The sequence below is a fragment of the Oryzias latipes genome, chromosome 12 (assembly GCF_053564925.1).
Source record: "Oryzias latipes strain Hd-rR chromosome 12, Olatipes_Hd-rR_3.1".
Classification (NCBI taxonomy): Eukaryota; Metazoa; Chordata; class Actinopteri; order Beloniformes; family Adrianichthyidae; genus Oryzias; species Oryzias latipes.
Window position 1 is genome coordinate 24,456,155 of NC_136248.1, and position 16,395 is coordinate 24,472,549.

Consider the following 16,395-nt stretch of genomic DNA (forward strand, 5'->3'; position numbering starts at 1 on the left):
CCACTTTGGATCAGATGTGACACCTTTCTGAAATGCCCCAGGTTTTCGCTTTCATTTCTGGTCAAAAACAGGAAATGAGCGCTCCGGAGCTCAAGCGTTAACAAGCCACGTTAAGCAGCCTCAGACAGGGGATGGGTTAGCGAGGCCGGCTGGTCGTCAGCAAGTCTGGCACCGCACAGCTTACCACATTTGGCAAAGATGAGGAAGCTCAGGTTTTAATAGTGTTTGTTTTTCTCTCTCCTAGTTAATGTGGATTTATTCTTAACCCACTCACATCTAATGAAATTGTTAAATTACAGCCCAAAAAAAAAAAAGAATTCATGACTTCCATTAAAAATGTCTGAGCCCTGGTCTCTTGTAAACCGTAAGATGAAGTTTCTACAAAGGAGGATAAACACAGGTATCTATGGCAACAAACAGTAGCGAGTGACTCACAGTTTCCATATCTCCTGTACAGGTCAGTCTTTAAAGTGCTGCTCTGATCTTTTCTCGGCTGCTCACCTGGACTCCATCCAAAGCACGGAGAGTTTTATCTGCCCCTAAGCGATTTTCAGAACGGCCTTTCAAACGCAGACCTCCATGGTTGGGGGGCTGCAGCCGGGACGGCAGCACACATCAGCCCGCTGGAGGACCCCGGCCTGATTCCCATCAGCGTGCAGTCAATGAGGTCAGACAGTGAACACAGCAGCTGGCTCTCAGATAAACCCCAAGTGTGTCTGACACAATCCCCTTACTCTTTTATTCATGGCCCTCACATGGTTGAAGCTTTTATATGCTTTCAACTTAAATTTATCTTCTACGGTTGCAAAATACATTAAGGATTATAGCATTTATTGGTACCTGACAATGACACTGCTGTGTTAAATAGAAGGGTCCAAAAAAAGGTCTGGAACATGAATGACTGAAAAGTATGTCACAGGAAACATACTTAAAAGACATTTTCTTTTGTAATGTTCTGCTTTTGTTCAAATCAAACTATTTTCATCGCTGTGTGACAATATTGGTTGGTTTTTACTTCATATTTCTATTAGAAACCTTTCTATCTGCTAAATCTCATAAATATTTGCGTTAATAAATGGAAAACTGGAGTATAATCCTTCCCTAGTTTAAGTTGCGAATGTTACCTTTGTGCTTTTTACATCAGGTCAGGAGTATCATGGATGTGATTGGAAATCAATTGTCAAGAAAAGGTAAACATGTTTTGAAGTTATTACACGTTTTCATTTAGCACAATATATTTGTATTATTCACCTTTTTAAATTGAATTTTAACTTTAAGTCTTTAGAAACTAAGCTTCTTGTGGTCAGTTAGAGAGAAATGCTTTCTCTATTTATAAAGCTGCTTCTTTCAAGCTCCTCCTCATCCTAATAAATGCCCAGCAAGCCATCAAAAAAATTAATAAACTGAAAAATAATGATATACATAAAACTCTTTTTTTGCATCCGTGCCATAAAGTATGTCACTATATAGAGATGCAGAACGTTCAATCAAATATCTTCCAAATACGTTGCTGCACAAGGGTGTTCCAACTAAACAGAGCGCCAGGCTCTACCAGCTGATGTGGAGTTTTTCATCCTTCAGGACTGCAAAGAAGTGATCAGCATCCGACTCTTAACTGTAAATGTAGCTGCTAATGTGCCTTATTTTTCCTCGACTGGCCCAAGATCAGTCACTGCTTGTGTGTCTGAGTTCCTTCACTACTCACTACTTAGTGCACTCTATAGTGTGTACCCCATTTTGTAGAGCTGTAGGAATGTACAATTCCAGAATTGCGTGCCCTAGAAATGTTCCAGAAGTCGCTGTGAAAAACCTGTGAGCATTGATTGATGACTATAGACCACAACGCACTGCAGTTAAACAATTTTGGTTAAAAAAAAGTACTATGATTTTTTTCAACGTTATTATCATCAGAACACAGTTGATTCATAAATAATCTCGTAAAATGCTGTATTAGGTCTTAACTTCAAGAAATATGTGATGTCATATTTGCAGTTTAACAAAAAAACTAGTGAGCATGGTCTCTGAATTAATTTTAACACAACACAAATCATCAGATAGGCCCACACTATATGTTTTTTTCAGTGGGAAGGAAGGAATTCGGAAATAGTCCCTCAAACAGAACACACACACGGAACGTTTCTGCTTTTGGCAATGCAGCACCGTTGGTGTGACAGCACATGGGTACAATTCAACACGGCGTCGAAGGAAAAATGACAGAAGAAGTTTTTATCATGTTGTAATGCCACACATTCATCTAAATATATCACTTTAATTCAAAAATAGTTATCTATTTCACTTTAAATTCTGCTTTTTATCTTTAACCTGTGTATCTAACTACATAAATATGAACGCTTTTAGTAGAGTTAAAAAGTGTTGGCAATCCTTAATAAAAATCTGTCTCCTTTTTCGTACAGCACTAAAAATACCAACATTTCCTGAAGCACTCATCTCTTGGAGCTAGTTTTTACAGGGTCTGTCACCACTAATGATACAATCCTTTAATATAAATATTGTAACTTAGACTTTCGTGGAACTGGTGTAAATTACAGTCATTCTCTTGGTACTTTTGTCTCTGAACTCCCCCAAAATCAACATTAAATCCTTCTTTCTAATTCAACTTTCATATGGATTTTATATTCCACACACATTTATATTGTTGGGTCAATTTATGAGTTATATGAATGCAAACTTCCTTTTGATCTAAATGTTGTATCCCGCTCTTTCCTTATCAAAGCACCAATAAATAAACTGCCTGCTCATTCCATGGCTTTAAGCTCAGTAACGTTTGCTAACCACATTTGAAAGTGATTGCACTACAGATTTATTCCTGTCCAGACGCTCTGGCTTCTCCAATCTGATTTCAGAATGTAATTTTCTGTCGCTTCCAGCAGAACAGAAAATCATCACAAGTACTAGAGTTTTCCCTGGAGGACAACACAGATATAACCGGTCTGTGTGCAGACACCAAACTGCATATTGGCAATAGAATGCAGGCAGATGTTCCAATTAAAAAAAAAGGTGTTCAGATTTTGGGGCTTGTGTCATTAGCTAATAAATCAGTTAAAAATCTTGTACAATATTCAAGAAACCAGTTTAAAGTGATAGATTTTTTTATTTATATCATTTTAGAGCTAGACTGCTGGAAAAACTCCTGCTGTTTGAACTGCACTATGTGTTTGGTTTGATCTTCTGTATATTTGTTAACTATGTCTGGGTTTAGAATCACGTTTTTATTAAAAGCAAAACTCAATGATGAAAAAAGTGAACCAAAAGACAGACCAACAAATCATCACACGCCTTATTTTCATAACATTTTAGTTGAAAATATGGTTGTGTGGCCAACGGGCATTAGACAAACACGGCGCACATAAATATACTGTGCTTTTTCATTCAGTGACATCAGCATTAAAATGCTGGCATGAACTACAACACACAGTGGTACATAAAATGTCAAATACAATTATAGTAACCTTTTAAAGAAAATAATTCAATTACCACATGTAGGTTTCTCTTACACTATGTTCTTTTATGAAATGACCTAATAAGTAATCTTTAATGTTATAATATTTTAACACCCACAGCTAGAGAAGACCATAAGTTACCTTTTTGTACTGGATGTTACAGTGTTGATTACGCAATTCCACAAATTCTGAACTGCTATACGGAAACATTTTTGTAAAAGGAACCAGTTAGCAAATAGGTCACAGATTTTACTGAAATCTAAGTTTGGTGGAGGTGGCTTCCTCCACACACAAAATTACAGCAGCAAATGGGCTACATTTTTTAGATTGGATTGCAACTCTGTGTAACCCAGGGCAGACACTTCTTAAATGCATTCAAATTCATATTCTGTCATTTCCAGCCTGCAAATATTTCCATTGCTGTGTCACGGTGGATTCAGCAGTCGAGTTTCCTGGAATGAACTAATATGGGATGGACAGCATGAATATAAGTGTTACATTAAATCGAGCAGGTCAAAAATTGTGAAAACTTATTGGGTTTAAAAAATGATTTTTAAAAAAAATCAAGCACATTTTTGTATTTATTAAAAGCTAATCAGACGACATTAAAGCACAACTTGTACAATTTGTGTGTTTTCTTGATTTTGCTGTTGTCTTATGTTTAAAAGACGCAGTGTCAAGGTTGTCATTTGAGTTTGGCATATTCCTGGGATGTTATTTTCCCCCCCAAATGAGTTGTTTTGGCTAGGCCCCTTTTTTGGCCATAATGAACCCCTGATACCACAAAATTTGAAATGCTTTTAGCAATTCAAGCAGTCGAAATCATTACCTGGGTAAATTTGTAAATGTGTCTGCTGTGCTGCTTTGGAGCAACATAGTAACTTATTGATTCTATCGAGATGCTGCATTTAAGTGTATTTAATTGCTGTTATAGGGAAAAACAGACATTTTTTGTTATCAACAAGCAACAGCAGATGCAGTTTGTTTTGCTTTAGACAGAAACACAGCTGCAAAGATTTGTTTGTCCACACTACTCATGAGAGAACAAAGGTGTGAAAGACAACCAGTATCTACCTGTACTTGCCATGAATCTAAGGCTACGTTCACACCGCAGGCTGAAACGACCCAATTCCGATATTTTTTGCCCCTGTGCGACCTGTATCTGATCCTTTCATGACAGTCTGAACAACACAGATCCGATCTTTTCAAATGCGACCCAGGCCACTTGAGACCAGTCAGTGGAAGGGAAGCGAGGTTTCCGGTTTGATTCATATTTGGGGTGACATATTTGGGGTGACAGCTCTATTCAGGCCAAACTCGAGGGCTCCTATCGCAACCGTGCGGTTTTTGAAAAATATTTCCAGCCAAATAGCCGAGCGTGGTGTTGAACCTTTCCCACGATGACTTTTTTTTCCCTTTCCGACCGTGGTCAGAAGCGCGGGGGAGACCGGCTTCTCCAGGGCCGAAGGTGGATCCTCCTTCGGGGTTCACTTCCCCGTTTGGACCCTCAGATTCTCCAGAGCAGGTTAATAAAGAGTCAATAGCATTTATTCTGGGGAAAACCTTCTTTTATCATCGTTCTCCTTCCTCCTTAACACACAACGCTCTCTCCTGTCTCTTACGCACACACAAGCGGCCCCAACACATCCACATCCCCATTCCACAACAGTGGGTACAGAGGATCCTGGCTCCAACGCCATCTTAAATGACAAGATTGTTATTGTGCTGGCTCCTTTGTGAAAATAAATTTAATAATGCAAAAAGAGCTCCGCTGTTGGCAACACTATTGTTAACATCCAGTGTTAACGTTAGCTATTTCCGCAAACAACAGTTATGTTGTTCACTGTTAAGTACTCTTCTCCACATGTGGGTCATTTCTGGGTCATTTCACGGCCACACAGGAGATCACAAAAGTTCGAGTTTAATTGGAAATATGAACGGCCTTGCAAAAAAAATCAGATTTTTTCAAAAAATCGGAATTGAGCACTAAGCCCTGCAGTGTGAACGTAGCCTAAATGTAAAACTAACCCGCACAAACCAGCTTGGTTTTACCATGTTTCCCTGCCGTCTCTTCCTAGTTGAAGTCACTGTAGCTATAGTGGGGGGGCAAAGGAGGCAGCTGCCCCTTAGCAAAAAAGGTTTGCCCCCTACTTGACCCTCCAAGTTTTTAATAATCATTTTCATGTTCCAGCTCTGCCACTGACTGAACTTCTTTAAACCTTTTAAACAACACATCTTTAAAGTTTTTTTACAAAAAGTGTGTTTGTGCTGAAATAAATTTGAAAAACGTATGTCGGAAGATTGATGGTAGGTGAGCATGGACGTTCTAAGGTCAACCTCATCTGAGGAAGAGAACATATCATTTCTAAAACAACAAATGTGGTTTCAGTGTCTCAGTCTATTATTCAGTATTATGCAACGGTAGTTAATGAAAGCCCCCGCAAGGCTGCCGGCTGGCTGATGGCTTTGCCACATGTAGACTATGAGTTCAACTTTAGATCATGTAGGGCTATACAGCTGTTCTCTCTGTCACTCACAGCAGCTGCATGAGGTTGCTCATTCATTCCACCTCTGTGAATGCCTCACCTACACACCTCATGCTGTAGATGGAGTCTGCTGTAAATCAGCAGCCGAGAGACTCCGAACCTAGCTGGAGCTGTGAAAATATCTTATTTTCACGAGTGTACTCCTATCCAACCTTCTCTTTCTCTTTCGGTGCTGCTCATTTTTTCTTTTTCACTAGGTCAGAAGCATCACTGTGGAAAACAGCACCTCCTCTTTGGCCTTAGCAGCTGGACGGCAATGGATGACTTGCCATGACGTCCTCTGAGAGCAACCTTTCAGACTTTTCTTTCTGCGCCTCCATTAGACTTTGTGTGAAAGTTCTTGGCATCTGCTGGGCAGATTGCTTCTAAATTTGGCGCAGATGTGCATGGTCTTTTCAAGACAGTTTTTATAACTCTGGAGGTAAAATACATGCACAACAAATTGTTCATTTCCTTCTCAGCTTTTTCAAAAGCTAAAGATATTGCAAAGATTAAATGGTAAATTCATAACATTTTTATACTTTTGATTTACATGAGACATTTTCTAAAGGTTTATTAGGTTGGTATTGTATCAGGAATAATAAAAGATAAACAAATGTTTGTGTTTTAATAGTTTTTTTTAATTTACCCTGGAAAATCTCATTATAAGCCATACCTTTTTGTGAAGCTGAGTTTACACCCCCTTGGCAACGTGCGTTCAACCAGCCACTTCCAATGAAGAGTCTATGTAGGCCTGCGTAAAAGCGTGTTTTAGGCTATCACATTTAAAACTTTCGTGTTCATGCATAGCTACCCAAGGTTTTACGACCGGTTTGGGTTTTTTGACCTCCTGGACGGCTCCCTGGTAAGGTGGTCTAGGCACATCCAAACAGACAGAGACCCTGGGGAAGAGCTAAGACACACTCAAGAGATTGCGTCTCTTAGCTGGTCTGGAATGCTTAAGGATTTCCGTCGAGGAGCTGGAGTGGAAAATTGGACATTTTTGCTGCTGTCCCTGAGTGAAGGGAGACTGATGGATGAATAGATAAATGGATAATCAAAATAAAAGGTTCTCGGATACTTTGGATCTGATCAAACGCAGATAACGCAGATTTTACTATCGCAAAAAAAAACCTTAACAGGAAATTGGAAAAAGGTAACATCACCATCAGTAACAGAATGGAAACAAAGAATCAAATATGTTTATTCGATGGAAAAACTAACAGCGTCTCTACAACTAAATGCAGATGTCTTTGAACCTATATGGCACACAGATAAACTTTATTTGGGGTTGTGACTGTAAAATGTATATTTATTCATGGTTGTACAAATATTTGTTTAACTGAACTACATGTCTCATCTTGCCTCAATGCAATTTCTTTTTTGTTTTAACTAGAAAAAAAATTATTGTACAATTTATTGGATGTGGACTTATGGTTAAACTGGTCTCAGGGAATTGTTTATTTGTCGTGATGAAAAAGCAAAAGTAAAAAGTCCCAAAAAAATAAAAGGTTCTCACAAATGCTAGCTCTGACGTACATGCCCTGCATCAGACATTTGTAGAACTTTAACCAAGCAAGGCTGGCTCACATTCAGTGTTTCACACTTTTGCAAAATGCCTGATCCTGCATTATGCAGTGGTCTTTCCATGATAGGCTAAGGAACAAGCCCCATGCATGGATGACGGGAGACACTTGACTCTTCTTCCTACAGGCTTAGAGGAACGTGCATTCTTTAATTTTTTAACATTTGTCTAAATGATGACGACTAAAATTTCTTGCACAAAAACGTCCCTGAAGGCCTGTCCACAAGCCACATAAAAAATGAATAATTTTCTGGTTGTCAGAACAAAGGCTCCCTAACACAACTTTGGGATCCTTGTTTACAGAGTTCAAACAGAAGTCCATTGTGTTCTACTGAGTCCTATTCCAGGTGCTCTCATTAATCTTTTATATTCCTGGCATGTAGAGACCAAGCACGTCTGTGCTAGAATGGTCCGCCGTACACAGGCAAACGGGACAGAGCAGGAAAGCACACTGGGTCAGTTGTTCAGACATCATCCAGCATGGCTGACTTTTAGTAGGAAACACGTGGAAGCAATTTTTTTTGTTTGTTATTTTTGGTAAGCAGCTTGTATTTCTTCTCTGGCTTTGTCTTGTTTAATATAGTGAGGCACTTTGTGAGTCACTCTCTGTGAAAAATGCTACATTAATAATGATTTACTCACTTATTTTGACTCCTTGATGCTCATTAAAAAGGCAGGAACAAATATAAAAATGAATAAACTGGATTTCTTTTGTCAATACATCTGAGAAAACGCCTGAAAAATGTGATCCTTTCATCAGAGCTGATGATAACGATTGGATAAAAATGTTGTTGTTGTTTTTTTTGCATGAGCTTAACCACTTTCATCCTTGGAATTCAAACAAACTTTTTTAAGGAGTGTTGGTGTAAGTTATCATGGTAATCTGTATGCAATTACACGTCAGATTTGGGTGTAGAACCCCATCACTTTGTAATGTGGAATTATAACCTATCCTTTACCATAAGTGCTTCATGCCGGGGGAAGTGGGCCACTCGCACATGTGGTAAAGTGGAGTTTCTTGAGAGGAGAGTATCAAATTAGCGGCCGTGTTTTAATGTGGAGGCGTAGATGCCAGTTCAACAGAATTCTTCTCTAACATTCATATTCTTTGAAACCAAACTCGCTATTTCCTGGTTAGCAGCACACAAGCAGGGACATAATGCATTTCCCAGAGAGACAGATGTGCACTGTCTAAGGTGCAGAACAGGAAATGAACAAACTCTTTTTTTTTTTTTTTTTTACTTTCTGTCTCGGCATCATCCTTCCTTAACTTTAAAAACAGAATTTGATTATACTTACTAAATGCCTAAACTCGTATTTTTTTGCAACGTTTTCTACATGAATCTAAAAGTTTACTGATAATACTCATGGAGAAACACCGATGGTGCCTGAGGCTGAAGTTTATTTCCTTCTTTCAGGGACTATATTACAGGGCTGATATTAACATGGTGCCCTGCTACAAAAAAGCCACAGGGCGTCAGAGCGGCACTAAATTTACTGAGGATATATAAGGATTTGTAAAACTCACTGTATCTGTGACCCCCTGTCTGTCCAAAGATAAATGCGTACAGTATGCCACTTGAAAAGAACAATTTTCAGAAAAATTTAATTATTTTTCAACAAATTTTACATTTTTTTAGATATCTTGAAGCAACGTTCACATCTTCTTCTGCAATGTGCGTTAAAGCAGCTATTTTCAATGAGAAGTCTATGTAAACATTCGTAAATGCACATTTCAGACTTCCGGGTCCAGGCATTGCTATGCAAATTTTTGACTGTTTTTTTACAAAAAGCACTGCCATTGAACGTGCGCTGCAAATCAAAGCAAGCTGAACTTTGACCAATCAGGCAATCGAACATGGTAGCGACTTACGGGCATCCTTTTTAATTCAAAGAGGTGCCAACAGGTTGAAAATTGATCATGGAGGTTTGTGCCCGGACAAAATTCTATGACACCAAGTCTTTTATGTATCAGCATAGAGCTGTGAAAGAAAAAGCCTGGAGCTAGATTCATTAAATTTACACCACTTTGATATTTTGCAAAAAGCGTCTTTGAACAGTAGGTGCTGGTGCTAGTAAACAGTAGAAAACCAAGAAGCCCCTTCCTGCTCATCCAGTGTGGACACCATGGACTACATGTGAGCACAAAGCTGAATTTAGTGTGGTCTTGAACGTGTATCAAATTCCTGGTGTGTAAGTAGCTTTAATATCACATTTTAAGAAGGGTCATGATTTAAGCTCATATGCAATGAATGTGACTGGAGCTGAAATGTGTTTCTGCTCTGTTCTTTTGAGGAGGTTGCTTTTTTTCCCCAAGAACACCAACAGTTTTAAATGAAAAAAAAACTTTTGTATTTCAAAATGAATCGACTTTTCATTTCCGTTGTCACCAGAATACAGAATATTAGTTTTGAGGATTTTAACAGCTTATCAAAGAGCCCTTTCAGGCTTGGCTGTCTGGTTGACCATAGTTTGTCATCTTGGGACTTAGTTTTATTCATGATGCAGTGAAAACAAATAAAAACTAGCTTGCCTGAAAAGGAGTGTCAGAGTTTGGTTCTAAGAAACCCCAGTACAGTTCACTACAGTGTAAATTCAGTTGACAGAAGCAAACCAAATAACCTATATGTGCTTGTGGGTTGAGATCCCCAATGATGATACAAAAACAACAACAATTTTAGTAGAATTCTAAATTGAATGAATTACATGACAAAAAAAGTAAGACAGACGAAAGTCAAACCCACAAGATTAATGTAAATCTTCATCTATGCATGGCAATTTTAATATATCATTACCCATGCAGGGAAAGTCAAGCAGGTCCTAGCTTTAGCTTATGTGCTGAAAGACAAATGAAAGGAGCGCGTCATAGAAACCTTAAAGTGACAGACAGCAGTTCTCACAAGCAGAATTATGATGTCATTAAATGCGGTTTATTAAACATTCGATCCATTTCCTCCAAGTCCCTCTTAGTCAACGAGTTAATTACTGATAAAAACCTTGGTCTTTTAGCCTTAACAGAAACTTGGCTCCATCAGGATGACTGTTAGATTGAATGAAGCAACCCCCCCCACTTATGCTAACTATCAGAAATCCAGGATTTCAGGGAAAGGAGGTGGTTTGGCAGTAATATCACAGTCTAGCTTACTTCTCAGCCCTAAAGTTAAAAATGCTTATAATTCATTTGAAAGCATCATATTGTCTTTAAGTCACCCAAACAGGAAAACTCGAAAACCTGTTTTACTCATAATTATTTATCGCCCCCCCGGCCCATATTCAGAATTTTTAACTGAGTTTTCCGACTTCCTATCGACTATTGTCTTAGATTCTGATCAAATTATAATATTAGGGGATTTTAATATCCATGTTGATGACCCCAGTGACTGCCTAGGAAAGGCTTTTGCAGCTTTATTAGATGATGTTGGTTTCACCCAAAGTGTGAATGAACCCACTCACTGTCATAAGCACACCCTGGACCTTGTTCTAACCCATGGGATAGAGATCAGCCAGCTGAGTGTCCTTCCTCTTAACCCCATCATTTCTGATCACTTTATGATTACCTTCCAGCTTACACTGGAACATCCTTCTGCCCCAGGGAATAAGAAACAGCTTAGAAGAACCTTAACTGACCGTTCTGTGTCTGAGTTTAAACACACAGTTCAGCCAGTACTTAGTGATATTCTGAGAAAATACTCTGAGACCAGCTCCCATAGTATCAGTCCTAGTATAAATGACCACTTTGTTAATGATGCCTTACAAGCCCTCAGGAGTACACTCGATGTTGTTGCCCCCTTGAAACCTAAGTTCGTCAGACAAAACCGAGTAGCACCGTGGTTTAACGCTGAAACTCGTTCTCTTAAACGAGAAACCCGTAAGTTGGAAAGAGAATGGCGCCGCTCCGGTTCAGAGCAGTCTCTGGATATCTGGAAACATAGCCTTTTAAATTATAAAAAAGCCCTGCGTAGAGCTAGAAGCCAGTACTATTCAACCTTAATATCAGAGAATGGAAACAATCCAAGATTTCTTTTTAGCACTATAGCTAAATTAACTCGCAGTCAGAGCTCAGTAGAACCACATGTTCCTGTTTCTCTCAGCTCTGATGATTTTCTTACATTTTTCGATAGTAAAATCTCAAATATTAGACATAAGTTAAATCAAGTTATTCCTACTATCAGCCCAGAACAGGCTGAAGCGGTAGAAATGGAAGCATCCATAGAAACCTCTGTAACATTAGACTGCTTCACTGCTGTGGATCAAGCGGAAATAACATCAATTATTACGTCCTCCAAATCCTCAACGTGTCTGTTAGACCCAATTCCCACTAGACTTTTTAAAGAAACTTTTCCCCTAATTAATGATCCCATATTAACAATGATAAATGCCTCTCTGGAAACGGGTTACGTGCCACAGTCTTTTAAATATGCAGTTGTTAAACCTCTTCTGAAAAAGCCCAGTTTGGATCCTAGCATCTTGGCCAACTATAGACCGATATCAAACCTGCCCTTTATTTCTAAAATCCTAGAAAGAGTTGTAGTTAAGCAGCTTTACTGCCACCTACAGGACAACAGCCACTTTGAAGACTTTCAGTCGGGGTTTAGACCTCACCACAGTACGGAAACTGCACTAGTTAGAGTCTCTAATGACTTGTTATTGGCCTCAGAAAAGGGACTACTTTCTATTCTGGTCCTGTTGGACCTCAGTGCTGCCTTTGACACTATCGACCACGGTATTTTACTCCATAGATTAGAGCAGGACATAGGGATCAGAGGATCTGCTCTCCAGTGGTTTAAATCCTATCTGTCTGATAGGTATCAGTTCGTTAATGTAAATGGCCATTCCTCTCAGTGCACTCGAGTCAACTATGGAGTCCCACAGGGCTCAGTCTTGGGACCGATCCTGTTTACGCTTTATATGTTACCCCTAGGAAACATAATCAGGAAACACAGCATCAATTTTCATTGTTATGCCGACGATACGCAGTTGTATTTATCCATGAAGCCTGACCAGAATGACCAGATAGAGAAACTGAACGCCTGCATCAGTGACATCAAGACCTGGATGACAATTAATTACCTCCTCTTGAACCCAGAAAAAACTGAGGTCATTATACTTGGTCCTAAAAACCTCAGAGATGCTCTGTCTGCTCAGATAGTCTCCCTGGATGGTATAAGTATAGCCCCCAATTCCACAGTTAGAAACCTTGGGGTTTTACTTGACCAGGATTTATCATTTAAGGCTCACATATCTCAGGCATGTAGAACTGCCTTTTTTCACCTGCGGAATATTGCTAAGATCAGAAATATACTTTCTAAGAGTGATGCTGAAAAACTCATCCATGCATTTGTTACGTCGAGGCTGGATTACTGTAACTCCTTGTTAGCAGCGTGTCCTAAGAGTTCCTTAAGAAGTCTCCAGCTTGTTCAGAACGCAGCTGCTAGATTGTTAGCTGGAACCAGCAGAAGAGATCACATCACTCCTGTGTTAGTTTCGCTCCATTGGCTCCCAGTTGATTCTAGAATTAAGTTCAAGATCCTCCTGTTAACCTATAAGGCCTTACATGGAATGGCCCCGTCCTATATTAAGGACCTCATAGTCCCTTACCAACCAATCAGAATACTTCGCTCGCAAAATGCAGGACTGCTTGTGGTTCCTAGAATTAGTAAAAGTACGGTTGGAGGTAGAGCGTTTAGCCACCAAGCCCCTGTCTTATGGAATAAACTCCCAGCTCATATAAGAGAGGCCGACTCAGTTTCTACATTCAAAGCTAGACTGAAAACATTCCTCTTTGGACAGGCTTATTGTCAGACTAGTTAGTATTCAGAGATTATTTAACTTAATGTTAGTTTGTTTAAATTAAACTTAATAATAACTATTTCTTTTAAAAGGCTGCTAGAAGTTGAAGCTGGGGTAACTATGGTGCACTGGGGTTCTGTCCTCTTTCCTTTTTTTACTTCTACCCTTCCTCTCCTCTATTCTTGATCATTATTCATCATTTAGTTTTCCATGCTGCTGTTTGGTGCAGTGCGATTCATGTATTGTCCCTCTTTTCCTCTCCCCTCCTGGGGAGTGGGAGTGCTTCCAGACTCCAGTTGGCTCATCCGTGCTCCAGTTCCTGACCGTTTACCTCGCCTTTGCTCCTGCTCCTACACCTGGCTGTGGATCCTGCCTCTGGCTCATCTCTGGCTCGTCTCTGCTCTGTACCTGACCGAGTACCTCGTCTCTGCTCCTGCTCCTACACCTGGCTGTGGTTCCTGTCTCCGGCTCGACTCGCGCCTTTGACTGTCCCGATAACCACGGCTGGATGAAGCTCGTCTGCTGGACTTTTATATATGTAGTTGTAGATTTAGATAAGTTAATTCTTCTCTAAGATTTCTGGTAAATCGCCTGTCCGTCCTGGGGGAGGATCCCTCCTTCATGTGGGCACCCCTGAGGTTTCTTCGTTTTTTCCGGAATCCGTTTTTTTTGGGAGTTTTTCCTTACCGCGAAGGGGGGTCTAAGGGCAGGGATGCCAGTATAGCTTAGTCAGTTTGTTAGTTCATTTTAGTATTTTTCTATTGAACTCTTTGTATTCGTGATCCTTTTGATTTCATGTTTTACTTCGAAGCCCATCGAGACGACTGTTGTTGTGATTTTGGGCTATACAAATAAAATTGAATTGAATTGAATTATCATACAGTAAGTTGTAAAACATATAATAAAACGGTAATAAACTGTTACAAAACTAAGCTGGAGACATCTTAAGAAGCAGGGAAATATTTTGGTTAAAACTCAAAGGCAGCAGTTTAATATCTGAAACAATATGCTTCTTTACTGTGATATGACAAAGACAACATGATTTATTAATAACCAGCACTTTGTTGCCTTTTTTCGTCCCTTGGCTACGCTGCTATACTAAATCTCTGTGAGCCAATGTGGTTGAGAATTTAACTTGAATTGTGTTGGAGTCTAAAAAAGGTTTGTGAAACTGTCTTTTTAAACAATCCATGCACATTTTTAATGTGTTTCACTGAGTCTCCATAATAGCTTTTTCGTCGTGTGATCCTGCATTCCCCCTCGCAACTGAAGGAAGAAATTGTTTCTTCATTTTACTTCTTCCCTAAAGCCTTGATGGGACCTCTATAGCCCGTCTGGATTTGGCGTCTGACTCTGATTAAAACTTGAGCTCTGAAAAGCTGAGGCAACTGTCTTGTTGCCTTTTTCTGATTATGGAGGACAGAAATCAGAAAATTAAGCTCAAAATTGCATTTGTGATTATTTCTTTGGTCAAACTGTTGTGAATCAGGAGCAGACAGAAAATGCAGTCTGAAAAAGAGCTTATTTGTGATGTAAAAATACATTAGACGGTCCACAAGCTCCCTGCTCCGCTCCATTCTGATGCATCCAGTTGTAGACAAATAAATCCATGTACGTCTTTCTTTTTCCTCGTCTGAGCTGGTATCTGGCTCAAAACTGCATGGCTGGATAGCTCCTATATTGCTTGGCACTTTTTTTTGCACCAGTAACGTAATGTTGGGGGTGTGAGGAGCTGTAAGTTATCGGCAGAGCGCATAAACCGAGGGAGGTTTGCTTACTCTACGCCAACGGTCCCGTCCACAACTCAGAGGTGAACTTCTAATGAACAGATGACGCTCTGCTGAAACTATGTGCTAGAAAATTATACCGTTTCTTTTTTTAAATTTAGTCTAAAAATAGCATACTCATAGGTCAAAGACCTCTGAGAACGTTTTTACAATAGATCAAAAGATGATTGGAGGACTTTAAGTACTTACTTTTTCCATATTAAGGAAAATTAAGACTGTTTTAAAAATGTCTCTTGACAACTCTAACCCTGATGCGATCTAGATATATGCATATATATAATTAAGCGAGAAAACTGACAGCATGGTACCTGTGAATGAAAACCAGTTGGTTTGTGATTGTTTTTTGTCCAAGTTTTACGCTGCTTCGTCAGCTTGGGTGTGTCTCTAAGGAGCTTAATGAGCTCTGCAGGATTCCTTACTTCAAAGCTGGTAAACTCACTAAGTCTGGCCAGGCCGGACAACAAAAAGAGCGTGTTTGCATCCAAGGCAGCACAACAAAAATCTCTGTGTTGTGCTATTGAGTCCTTCCATTTAAAATCCAGGCCAGGTATTTTCATGGGATGTTAAGAGGAAACGGGGTTTATGGTTTATGGGAGAGCAATAAAACGTTAAACTCACCAGAATCTGTGAGGGGTTGCAGCTTATTTAAAAAATAGAAGACGGAGGTCTTACGTGAGGTGAAGAATTACAAAGGCAGATGGAGAGGGGCTGGAAGTGATCTCATTGCATTTCTGCACGAGTTCAGACAGACAACAGGACAAGTCATTCCTAACAGTGACGGCACTTACAGAACATGAATGAGATAATCGTGGAATGGGAATAAAGTTAAAGCACATGCTGTGGTTTATTTTAGGCTTTCAGCACAAAGCCTCGAAAAGGTTTTAGTTGTCTGTGGCTGTATGGTAATGACCTCAGACTCCGAAAACCACAGGAGGGAAATATGTCTCTTATACATGTCAAAGCTTACTTAAACAGTTCTTTTCCTAAGTGAAAGTGTTGGCGTTATATTCCTCTCAAAGGCATTTTGCAGTAACAACACAATACCAGTGTGTGTGTGTCCACTTGTAGAGAAAACTCTTGAGCATGTTTTATTTTGAAGGACTTAATGTATATTTCTAAAGACGAGTGTTTTACAAGTGTTCAGAACAGCTGGAAATCTCTGCTATCCGAGGATAAATTGGCATTACAAAAGCACAAATCCTCCCACACTTACAAGCTTTTTCAGATGTCCAATCACATTGCAAAAA

At 39.5% G+C, this 16,395-nt stretch overlaps 2 long non-coding RNA genes across 2 annotated transcripts in view; both read left to right on the forward strand.

Moving 5' to 3' along the window:
- LOC144996547 (uncharacterized) overlaps positions 1-16,395 on the forward strand; it is a 72,562-nt gene that overhangs the window by 43,847 nt on the left and 12,320 nt on the right. The gene's annotated exons all lie outside the window — the stretch shown is intronic.
- Positions 539-6,322, forward strand: LOC144996548 (uncharacterized). The gene is made up of 3 exons (XR_013659474.1): positions 539-667; positions 1,145-1,190; positions 6,205-6,322. It is a non-coding gene; the product is annotated as an uncharacterized LOC144996548 (long non-coding RNA).